The sequence below is a fragment of the Humulus lupulus genome, chromosome 3 (assembly GCF_963169125.1).
Source record: "Humulus lupulus chromosome 3, drHumLupu1.1, whole genome shotgun sequence".
Lineage (NCBI taxonomy): Eukaryota > Viridiplantae > Streptophyta > Magnoliopsida > Rosales > Cannabaceae > Humulus > Humulus lupulus.
The window spans coordinates 144,942,337-144,954,692 of NC_084795.1; the positions used below are offsets into that span (position 1 = coordinate 144,942,337).

The 12,356-nt window shown below is 43.7% G+C and overlaps 1 non-coding gene across 1 annotated transcript; it reads left to right on the forward strand.

The window, feature by feature from the left end:
• Nucleotides 1–342: 342 nt before the first annotated feature.
• Nucleotides 343–449, forward strand: LOC133828133 (small nucleolar RNA R71). Its single transcript, XR_009890772.1, has one exon. It is a non-coding gene; the product is annotated as a small nucleolar RNA R71 (small nucleolar RNA).
• The last annotated feature ends 11,907 nt before the right edge of the window (nt 450–12,356 follow it).

Below are 12,356 nucleotides of genomic sequence, written 5' to 3' on the forward strand. Positions count from 1 at the left end.
AGAGTGGGGCACGTATCAGTAGGGTGCCCCACTACTTGACAGATTCCACATGGCCGCACCTGTTGGCCCAAAGCTAGTTGTTGTACCACTGCAGTTAATTGAGCCAATTGTTGACCCAGCTGATTAGCATTAGAGGTGCTCACTTCATTAGCTGATTTGGGCGGTGGAACAGGATCTTGACGAATGCCAAACTGTTGTGAGTTAGCAGCCATATTAGAAATCAAGCTCCTGGCTGCAGCAGGAGTCTTATCAACTAGTGCACCCCCACTGGCTGCATCGATCATACTCCTATCCAGTGATTGTAATCCTTCATAAAAGTACTGAATGAGGAGCTGTTCACTTATCTGATGATGAGGGCAGCTAGCACGCAACCTCTTAAATCTCTCCCAATACTCATACAAAGACTCTCCTGTATACTGCCTTATACCACAGATCTCCTTCCTGATGCTTCCAACTTTAGATGCCGGAAAGTATCGTTCTAGGAACATAGTCTTCATACCATTCCAAGTTTCAACAGTACCAGGTGGAAGATAGTACAACCACTCTTTAGCTGCATCCTTTAGAGAAAAAGGAAAAGCTCGCAGCTTAATCTATTCCTCAGTCACTGCAGCGGGTTTCATACTAGAACAGACAATATGAAACTCCTTCAAATGTTTATTCGGATCCTCACCAGGCAGCCCATGGAAAGAAGGCAATAAGCGGATGAGGCCCGACTTCAGCTCAAAGTTTACATCCAACGGTGGATATTGGATGCATAGTGGTTGTTGGTCAAGATTTGGCGCTGCCAACTCTTTCAATGTCCTTTGCTGAGCCATTGTTCTATAGGATCGAACTGAATCGTCAGAATCAGATTCGTTGTCAGACGGTAATGGCACTTTAACAGGATTTTCTTGCGGAGCAAGACGTTGAAAGAGCGGATTATTAGTAATAATTCTTGAAGATCGAGAAGCTGACGATGACTCAAGATACTGCTTGATTGCTTCCAACCTGTTCTGAGTGTCTTCGTCAGACATATAACTCTGAGATACCAAGAGAAATCAAGTTAGTAAAAGTAAACCAATATGAATAATAAAAAGAATTAAATAGTTCCCCGGCAACGGCTCCAAAAATTTGATGTGTGTCGTATGGTGTACCAAATTTAATAAAGATTTTGATTACACTATCACCAATTAATTTAGTACAATGGCAAATAGAGGTCGAACCCAAGGGAACTATATTCAATTTATTATTCACAAAGTTTAACAAAGTTAAAAGGAAAAGGGGATTTTGAAATTTAAAACTAATAAGACGATTAACAAATAAGGATTTATAACGATTTTTAAAGAACAATTAAGAATTATTCTCCACCTCAAACAATCATGCATGAATATCAATATTGAATATTATTCCGATTCCCAATTAAACTATTAACCCCGTAGATAAAGCTTAAGCAGTCAATTATCCCAATCTCCCTATTACAATCAATCACGGCGAAGCGCTCAATAATTAACTCTTTTTACCAAATAACAAACCTATGAAGCATATGATTCATTTAATTTAGTAAAAGCATTAAGAACAATGGAGATAGGTTAATCTAGGAAATAAATCAATTTAGCATATAATTCATTTAACCTAGGTTCTATCCTTCATCACAATCAACAACATATTTGGCCATATCATCAATTGCAATTTATCACCAATACTTAGAACCCTAAACTATTAGGTGAATAGAAATTCTAAGATGATAATGAAATAATGTAAACCCTAATTAGTTGTACACCCTAACAAGGAATCACAAAATTCATAAGATAAGCATAGAAGAATAGAATCAATTTAATATGAAGGAAATCAAGAAATAATACTCATAACTGAAGTTAAACAATCATGTCTGGGTTTTGAATAACCCTTAACCTAAAAGAAACTAGCCAATAATCTTCATCATGATTAAAAACATAAACATAGATAAAGAATAATAGAGTAGGGGAAGAAGAAAACTATTGAGATGTTGATTGCGATCTTCCTTCTCCTCCAAAGCTCTCTCTGAGTTTCTCTCTCTAAAAACGTAAAATAAAACCTAATTTCCGATTCTTCTCTTAATCCCCTTGTATATCTCTCTTAAAATAATCAGAAAAATCTAAAAGAATTCAAAATTTAAACTCGTGCCGCGGCAAGCATTTTCCCTTGCCGCGGCAAGAATTATGAATGGCAACTTCTGGGTTCTCGTGCCGCGGCAAGCATTTTCCTTTGCCGCGGCAATAATCTCTTTGTTTTACTCGTAGCGGCAAGGATTTTTCCTTGTAGCGGCAAGTACTCTGCTGCCTTGTCTCGTAGCGGCAAGGATTTTTCCTTGTAGCGGTGAGTTCTCTGCTTGATTATGCTTTCATTCTTTTTCGATTTTTTTCTCCTCTTTAACTTTACTCCAATGATTAGAACCCTACAATATTATCATCAAACCAAAAACTCATTAAAATATATACATTATCCTCAAAAATGACGATTCAGTTTAAATGAAACAAATTAGCAAAACGATTCTAACCATCCTCAAACACACTACTTATTAACATAAAACCCTAAAGAATAAGAAATAAACTTTATACAAAAATAGACTTATCATAGATCCTGATACATCTTCGTTGTACCTGGATGAAGTGAGTATGGGATAGTGTGAGACTCATCCAATATCTCACGCCTAATCCTCTCATCTGCTGGAACACATATCCGTCCCTGATATCGGAGCAAACCTGTCTCAGATACTGAATAATCCTTAGCTGTCCTCGCTAAGGCATGCTGCCTAGCTTCCTGCAACTGCACATCTGCCAACTGACCCTCCTTGACCCGCTTTAACAGGGTCGACTGCAAGGTATATTGGCTAACTGGCCCACTACCAGTTCTATCCTTGCCCTGACCATCTCATCAGCCAATTCTCTCGAGATCTGAGTAGAACTATACAACTGCCTTGGGTCCCTCCGGCTCAATGCATCTGCCACCACGTTGGCTTTTCCAAGGTGGTAAAGGATATCCCAATCATAATCTTTAACCAACTCCAACCAACGTCTCTGCCTCATATTCAGATCCTTCTGAGTAAAGAAATACTTCAGACTCTTATGGTCAGTGTATATCTCGCACTTTTCCCCATACAGATAATGTCACCACACCTTTAGTGCGAATACCACTACTGCTAACTCCAAATCGTGAGTCCATACTCCTTCAGCTATCGAGATGCATAGGCTATAACTTTCTCGTTCTGCATTAATACACAGCCTAAACCCATCCTCAACGCGTCACAGTAGACCACAAACTTCCCTTCCTCCGAAGGAAGACTCGACACAGGCGCAGAAATAAGCCGTCGCTTTAACTCCTGAAAGCTGTTCTCACACTTCTCTGACCAGATGAACTTCTGATTCTTCCTTGTCAACTCTGTCATCGGTGAAGAAATCTTCGAGAACCCCTCTACAAACCGCCTATAGTAGCCAGCCAACCCAAGGAAACTCCGCACCTCCGAGGCATTCCTCGGCCTCGGCCAATCCCTAACTGCATCTACCTTGGACGGATCCACCTTAATCCCTTCTGCCCCAACTATATGCCCAACGGAACTCACCTCTAGTAGCCAGAACTCACACTTCTTAAACTTGGCATATAACTGATGCTCCCTCAACCTCTGCAAAACCTGTCGGAGATGCTGCTCGTGTTCTGCCTCTGAACTGGAATATACCAAAATGTCGTCGATGAAGACAATGATGAACTGATCCAAGAAGTCCTTGAACACCCTGTTCATCAGATCCATGAAAGCTGCTGGGGCATTGGTCAGACCAAAAGACATGACCAAGAACTCATAATGCCCAAACCGTGTCCAGAAGGCCGTCTTGGGTATATCCTCATCTTTGATCCTCAGCTGGTGATAACCAGATCGAAGGTCAATCTTTGAGAACACCGTCTTACCTTGCAACTGATCGAACAAGTCATCAATCCTTGGTAGAGGGTACTTATTCTTGATGGTTAACTTGTTCAATTCTCTGTAATCTATGTACATCCTCAAAGTCCCGTCCTTTTTCTTAACAAACAACACTGGAGCGCCCCATGGAGAGTAGCTAGGCCTGATAAATCCCAATTCCAAAAGTTCTTGCAACTGTATCTTCAATTCTTTCAATTTTTCAGGTGCCATTCTGTATGGTGCCCTTGATACTAGTTCGGTCCCCGGTGCCAACTCAATCTCAAACTGAATCTCCCTACGCGGTGGCAACCCTGGTAGATCCTCAGGGAATACATCTAAAAACTCACACACCAATCTGGTCTCTCCCGGCCCTTCCGACATAACTCTAGCGGTATCCACTACACTAGCCAGAAAACCTATGCATCCCCCCTGCAACAAGTCTCTGGCTCTCAATGCTGAAATCATGGGTATGCGGGGTCCAGACACCGCACCCACAAAGACAAAAGGGTTTCTCCCTTAGGCTCAAAAGTAACCATCTTCTTCCTGCAATCAATCGTAGCCCCATATCTAGCCAACCAATCCATCCCTAGAATCATGTCAAAATCCTCCATATCTAGCTCAATCAGATCCACTGAGAGTTCCCTACTATCAACCATCACTAGCAGTGCCCTAACCCATTACCTAGAGACTACCAGTTCTCCTGTAGGCAACAAAGTTCCAAACCCTGCGGTTCGATACTCACTAGGTCTACACAATCTATCAATCACTCTACTAGAAACAAAAGAATGTGTAGCACCAGAATCAATCAATACTGTAAAAGGAAAGCCAGCACTAGAAAGCTGACCTGTCACCACTGAGGGACTAGCCTCAGCCTTTGCCTGAGTCAAGGTGAATACTCGAGCTAGAGTCAAGCTCTCCACCTTTCCCGCTTCACCTTTCTTCACCGTTGGGCAGTCTTTCCTGAGATGCTCTACTGCCCCACACAAAAAGCATGCCTTGGCCCGACACTCGCCCAGATGGCGTCTTCTACACCTCGGGCACTCTGGATAGGTCCGCCATGCCTTACCGCCACCCTGACGGCCACCCTGACCACCCAGACCCCTCCTATCAGGACCAGGAGCGGTCGAAGTGTCAGGAGTCTTTCTCTTGAAGTCACTGGGGCCTCCGCCCCTACCTGTTCCTGAATAACGAGGCACCGCTCTGCTGCCCTCATGCCTCACCGCGCTCTCCTTCCATATCTTGTTCTCCGCTTCCTCAGTGATAAGAGCCTTCTCAACAGCCTGGGCATAAGTTGTCCCTCCAGGTACCGTTGTGATCCTGACATCCCGGGCTATCATAGGATTAAGCCCCCTGATAAAACAATCTTGCCTAGCAGCATCAGTAGGCACAAGATCTAGTGTAAACTTTGCAAGCCTATCAAATTTCAAGGCATACTCAGTAACAGTCATATTGCCCTGAACCAAACTCACAAACTCATTAACCTTTCCAGCTCTGACAGCAACATTATAATACTTCTGGCCAAACAAATCTTTGAAACCTTCCCAAGACAAGGTAGTAACATCCCTGGTCTGCGATGCCACTTCCCACCAGATACGGGCATCCTCCCTCAACATATAAGTGGTGCAGGCCACCCTATCATGCCATTCAATCCTCATGAAATCCAAAATTGTAGTGATCATAGTTAGCCACTGCTCGGCTTTTAACGAATCCGGTCCACCCTCAAAGATTGGGGGTTGCTGCTTCCTGAACCGCTCATACAACGGTTCCCACTTGTTAACAACCTCCCTAGGTTGCATAACCGGTACCATTGTAGGTGGTACAATAGGGGCAGCACTCCCTGATGGAACCTGCTGTTGCAGAATACGGATCTGCTCGTCGTGACTCTGTAGTCGAGCCTGCATATCAGCCATTAACTGCTACCAGTTCTCAGGGACTGTCGGAGGGTTCTGGCCCTGGTCATCATTCTCGACCCCAGACCTAGTGCTGGCTAGTCGTGTAGACTTTCTTGGACGCATAACTATCCAAGTCAATCTGCAAATAACGACTCGGTAGTTAGACCATGATGACAGGGTAAAAGCTTCTCTAAGATTCACCAATGGAGCATAACCAATCACAAATATTTAACATATAAGCATCCATCCACATGCACTGGCTGGTAATAAGCACGCCTCCAATCTCACTACACAATAACTGTAAAACAAGCATTCATCCCTACACTATATACAACTAATCATCCATATATTCATTTACATGCACGGCGATGTTAATAAACATGCCCCAATATTTTCATACAACAGTCAAGGGCCAGGCCCTATCAGTACCCCATGCTTCCTAATAATCCAGTAAATAACAACATTCATAGCTCATCACAAGCACAAAAGCACATAAGCACATATACACATTACCGAACCCTGATTTGAGCTTGTCCCTAGCAGCGAATGTACAAGTCCAGCCTGTCTTCAGGAACCCTTAAACCTAGGACGCTCTGATACCAAGTTGTAATGCTCTGGATAGCCAGGACCGCTACACTGTGTACTTATAAAGTGCAAGACTTGCTAATCAAGTCATCAATTTAAAAATGTGTCATTAGTTTAAGTGACCACGCTGCACCCGTGAGCCAAGGCTCAACAAGAAAACAACATACACAATATATACAGCAATCTCACACAGATATTCTAGTAAGCATGTACAGTTATCAAATCCATGGCATATAAGCATATTTCAAGGTACAAACAACTTCAACCACACTTAGATTATTCAACAATATCATCTGTAGCCAAGTACTGCATTCAATTTACACAAATACTAGGGTTGACGCCTTAGGCCGCACCCTCTGTTTGACCCACTAACTCCGGCCCGCTTAAGCCGAGCTTAGTGCATAATAAGCTGTCCTCGGATACCAGTGTCCGAGCCGTGCCAATTGCACAAGTTAACCGTGGCTCGCTCAGGCCGTTGGTTACAATTTACATGGCATAATACCGCTCTTTCAATCATTTATATTAGGGAGCCCTTAGTCCAGTTCAAATATTCAACCGGGTGTAGTTTCCTTACCTTTAGTCTGTACGGTTATTGAATTACGAGCAATGCCCCTCAAGCACGATCCGTTCCTAAGCCTAAGCCTCTATCACCTAGTCACAACCAAAGTATAAGGTTCCATTAATACTCGAATATAGGTTTCTGGTTACAAAGCTGACTCCCAGGACTCCAAATTCCACCAAGCACGGTGGTGAAATCAATCCCGAGCATACTAGACCACTTTCCCGTGCCTAAAACCCTCAAAAGCTCATGTGTGCAACCAAGGGCTGCGGCCCCTAAAACATAGCCGTGGCCCTTGCCTCAAAATAGAACAAACGCCATCTTAAACAAAACACGCGCCGCGGCCCTTGCTTTGGGCGCTGCGGCGCCCTCCCATGGCCGAGCCTCCTTGGCCCTTTTTCATCCCAGGGCCGCAGCACTCTAGAACAAAGCCGCGACCCTTCCCTTAGTGCCCAGAAAACCCATCATTTTAAAGCCTAAAACCTCAACCAAAACCACCCCTAAGCTTCCTACTTCAACACCCAACATATCCCCAACTCATGCCACACAATTTCAACAGAAATTCAGCTCAATAAACCATAGAAGATTCACCTCCAACCCTTGAGACTCTAAGAACACAAACACCCTGTTATAACCAGTCAAAACTCAAACTCAAATGATTAATTCATGAAACAAAGCCTACCTTCTTGATTGAACTCCTCCCTTAGCAAAAACTCAGCTGATTCCAAGGATTTCCCCTGCTCACTTCCACCTTAATCATCAATTGAACAACACCCTCAATAATCCAGCTGAAGCTTAAGGTTGAATTTTAGAAAAACAGATGGATGAAACCCTTACCTTAGTCTTGATTCAGTCCTGGTTTATTCACTGAGCTAAGCCTCAAGATTTACTCTTGAATCTCACTAGACTTCCAACATTTCTTCAGCTCCAATCCCTAATTCCCTTGACTGCTTCTAATTTAGTTCCTTTTTTTTTTCTTGAGAGTGAGAGTGAGAGTAACCAGCTGAGTAAGAGATTAGGTCGGTTTATTTTTCCCTAAAGGCTTCCTAACTCTTGTTTTACTTGTTAAGCTAATCCCAAGGTTCGGGGTGCCAGAACTGTCCCCGAGGCCAAAACGGTAAAATCCCCCAATATTCCCGCCTAGACATCCTAACCTCAAATATATCTCCATATATTATTTTCATGACCCGATAGTTCAAATCACTACCCGATACCTAAAATACCCCTGACTTGTCTAAAGTCATATCTTAAGTCCCGTTGTGACTTTCCTCGCTATCTGACCCTAGGATTGTCTCGAGTTGCGCTCTATGAACCTGGCCACATAATAATGTGGTTCTCACATATATCACATAAATATTCATATTATCACATAATATCATTAATCACATATGCGCGCATTTAAGTCAATTCACTGTAATCCCAGTTATGCCCTCCTGGCATACTAATCAAGGCCCTTAAGCCTTATTAGAGAATTTGGGTCGTTACATGCGACCATGGTTTCACCCATATCTAGCCCCAAATACTTTCTCTCACCCATCTCATCCTAGTTAATGGGCGATCTGCACTTTCTTCCATATAACTTCTCATAAGGAGCCACTCCAATCGTGGACTGATAACTGTTGTTATATGAAAACTCGATCAATGGGAGATACTTACTCCACGAACCTTCGAAATCAATCACACATGCCCTAAGCATGTCCTCCAATACCTGAATCGTCCTCTCAGACTATCCATCAGTCTGAGGATGAAAAGTTGTGCTAATCTTCAGCTGAGTCCCCATGGCTCTCTGCAGAGCTCCCCAGAACTTAGAGGTAAAGATAGGGTCTCGATCAGATACAATAGACTTTGGAAACCCCATGGAGACGAACTATCTCCCTCACATACAGCTCTGCATACTGCTCCACTGTAAAAGTCGACCTCACTCAAAGAAAATGAGCTGACTTGGTGTATCTATCCACTATCATCCACACTGAGTCATGAAGTCGAACTGTCTTGGGTAATCCTTCCACAAAATCCATCGTAATATCCTCCCATTTCCACTCTAGGATACCCAAAGGCTGAAGCAATCCCACTGATCGCTGATGCTCAGCCTTAACCTGCTGACATGTCAAACACCTGGACACATACTCAACTACATCCTTCTTCATCCCGGGCCACCAATATAATGTCCGTAGATCCTGATACATCTTTTTGGTACCCGAATGAAGTGAGTATGGCATAGTGTGAGACTCATCCAATATCTCACGCTTAATCCTCTCATCTGTCGGAACACATTTCCGTCCCTGATATCGGAGCAAACCTGTCTCAGAAACTGAATAATCCTTAGCTGTCCCCGCTAAGGCATGCTGCCTAGCTTCCTGCAACTGCACATCTGCCAACTGACCCTCCTTGACCCGCTCTAACAGGGTCGACTGCAAGGTGATATTGACTAACTGGCCCACTACCAGTTCTATCCTTGCCCTGACCATCTCATCAGCCAATTCTCTCGAGATCTGAGTAGAACTATACAACTGCCCTGGGCCCCTTCGGCTCAATGCATCTGCCACCACGTTGGCTTTTCCAGGGTGGTAAAGGATATTCCAATCATAATCTTTAACCAACTCCAACCAACGTCTCTGCCTCATATTCAGATCCTTCTGAGTAAAGAAATACTTCAAACTCTTATGCTCAGTGTATATCTCGCACTTTTCCCCATACAGATAATGTCACCACACCTTTAGTGCGAATACCACTACTTCTAACTCCAAATCGTGAGTCGGATACCTCTACTCATACTCCTTCAGCTGTCGAGATGCATAGGCTATAACTTTCTCGTTCTGCATTAATACACAGCCTAAACCCATCCTCGACGCGTCACAGTAGACCATAAACTTCCTTTCCTTCGAAGGAAGACTCAACACAGGCACAGAAATAAGCCGTCACTTCAACTCCTGAAAGTTGTTCTAACACTTCTCTGACCAGATGAACTTCTGATTCTTCCTTGTCAACTCTGTCATCGGTGAACAAATCTTTGAGAACCCCTCTACAAACCGCCTATAGTAGCCAGCCAACCCAAGGAAACTCCACACCTCTGAGGCATTCCTCGGCCTCGGCCAATCCCTAACTGCATCTACCTTAGACAGATCCACCTTAATCCCTTCTGCCCCAACTATATGCCCAAGGAAAGTCACCTCTGGTAGCCAGAACTCACACTTCTTAAACTTGGCGTATAACTGATGCTCCCTCAACCTCTGCAAAACCTGTCAGAGATGCTGCTCGTGTTCTGCCTCTGAATTGGAATATACCAAAATGTCATCGATGAATACAATGAAGAACTGATCCAAGAAGTCCTTGAACACCCTGTTCATCAGATCCATGAAAGCTGCTGGGGCATTAGTCAGACCAAAAGAGATGACCAAGAACTCATAATGCCCATACCATGTCCGGAAGGCCGTCTTCGGTATATCCTCATCTTTGATCGTCAACTTGTGATAACCAGATCGAAGATCAATCTTTGAGAACACCGTCTTACCTTGTAGCTGATCGAACAGGTCATCAATCCTTGGTAGAGGGTACTTATTCTTGATGTAGTGGAGTACGTGGCACTCTGTTTGATGTGTCAACAAACCAAGACGGAGCATCAGCAACCCGCAAGGTTATTGCTACCGCTAGAGATCCCTGAGTGGAAATCGGAAATGGTCACCATGGACTTTGTTATCAGGTTACCACACACTCCGAAGAGGCACGATGCAATTTGGCTTATCTTGGATAGATTGACAAACTCCACTCATTTCCTACCAATTAAGAAACAGACGGTGCAAATAATTTGTCCTACTTGTACATTGCTGATATAGTGCGATTACATGGGCTACCCATTTCTATAGTGTCTGATCGTGATGGATGATTTACCTCCCCGTTTTGGAGAAGAATGCAAATGGGATTGGGAACTAAACTCAAGTTTAGTACGGCCTTTCATCGACAGGCAGATGGCCAGAGCGAACGAACAATTTATACCTTGGAAGATATGTTAAGGGCTTGCGTGCTAGATTTTCATGGTTCCTAGAGTGTAAAACTTCCATTAATTGAGTTCGCCTACAACTATAGCTATCATGACTCGATAAAAATTTCTCCGTATGAGGCACTATATGGAAGAAAGTGTCGATCTCTATTCCACTGGCATGAGACTGGTGAGAGGAAATTCTTTCTTGGGATCAGAAGAGGTAGACCAAGCTACGAAAGACATTAGATCAATCCGTCAAAGGTTGTAGACCTCTATAGATCGACAATGCAAATATGCTGATCATCGTCGAAGACCATTAGAATTTGAAGTTGGGTACAAGTTACTATTAAAAATAGCTCCACTGAGAGGAGTTATGAGGTTCGGGAAAAAGGGCAAGTTGAACCCTAGGTACATAGGATCGCTTGACGTTCTAGAACGCATTAGAAATGTAGCTTACAAACTAGCCCTTCCAACCATGTTCTCTAGAGTTCACAATGTATTCCATGTGTCAACATTATTGAAGTCCGTGAACGACCCCACTCATGTGCTAAGTTATGATGAACTTAGCATAGATCCTCAACTAAGCTATGAGGAAAAACTAGTCGCAATTCTAGATTGGAAAAATAGGGTGCTAAGGAACAAAACAATACCTTTGGTAAAGGTGTAGTGGTGTAACCACGGCATTGAAGAGGCAACCTAGGAGATGGAAGTCGAGATACGGGAGCGGTACTCCCATTTGTTTTGAGTTTCGGGGATGAAACATCTATAAATTGTAGGTATTGTAACATCTCATATTTTGAACACCGTTACTAGCCGGTTGGAGCCGGTGAAGAATTTTGTGAAATATTATTTCGATAAATAATATTATGTGAAATTATTTCACTACACCAAATACCTCTTTCCATAACACAAGAAGATAAGACTATTTAAAAAGTATTATAGTAAGGATGGTTAAAAAGTGGTAAAGTCCAAAACCAAATAAAAAAAAGGCGGCACCTTTAGTAACTCCCGCTAAATTGAAATAGCAAGCATTTTGGTCTCTACTTTTTTCACATGTAAAATAAAATAAAATAAAGAATAAAGAAACCCTTTCTCCCACCCGATCCTTATACTTTCCTTTCTCCCTCTCTCTATCGAATTTTTTTTGCTAGGCCCGAACGACGACGGCAGGGGCTCGGGGAATGGTGGTCGACGGCGGCAAGGGGGTCGGGGTCGGGCTGTTCGGCGGCAGGGGGCTCGGGGCTGGGGTCGACAGCAACGACTGGTGGCTCGGGGCTGGGCTCGACAGCAACGACTGGTGGCTCGAGGCTGGGCTCGACAGCAACGACTGGTGGCTCGAGGGCTGGGCTTGACGGCGGGTGGGGGGGGGGGGGGGGGGGGTCTCGGATCTTGGCTCAACGGCGTAGGGGCTGGGCAGGATGTGGAGGCTTG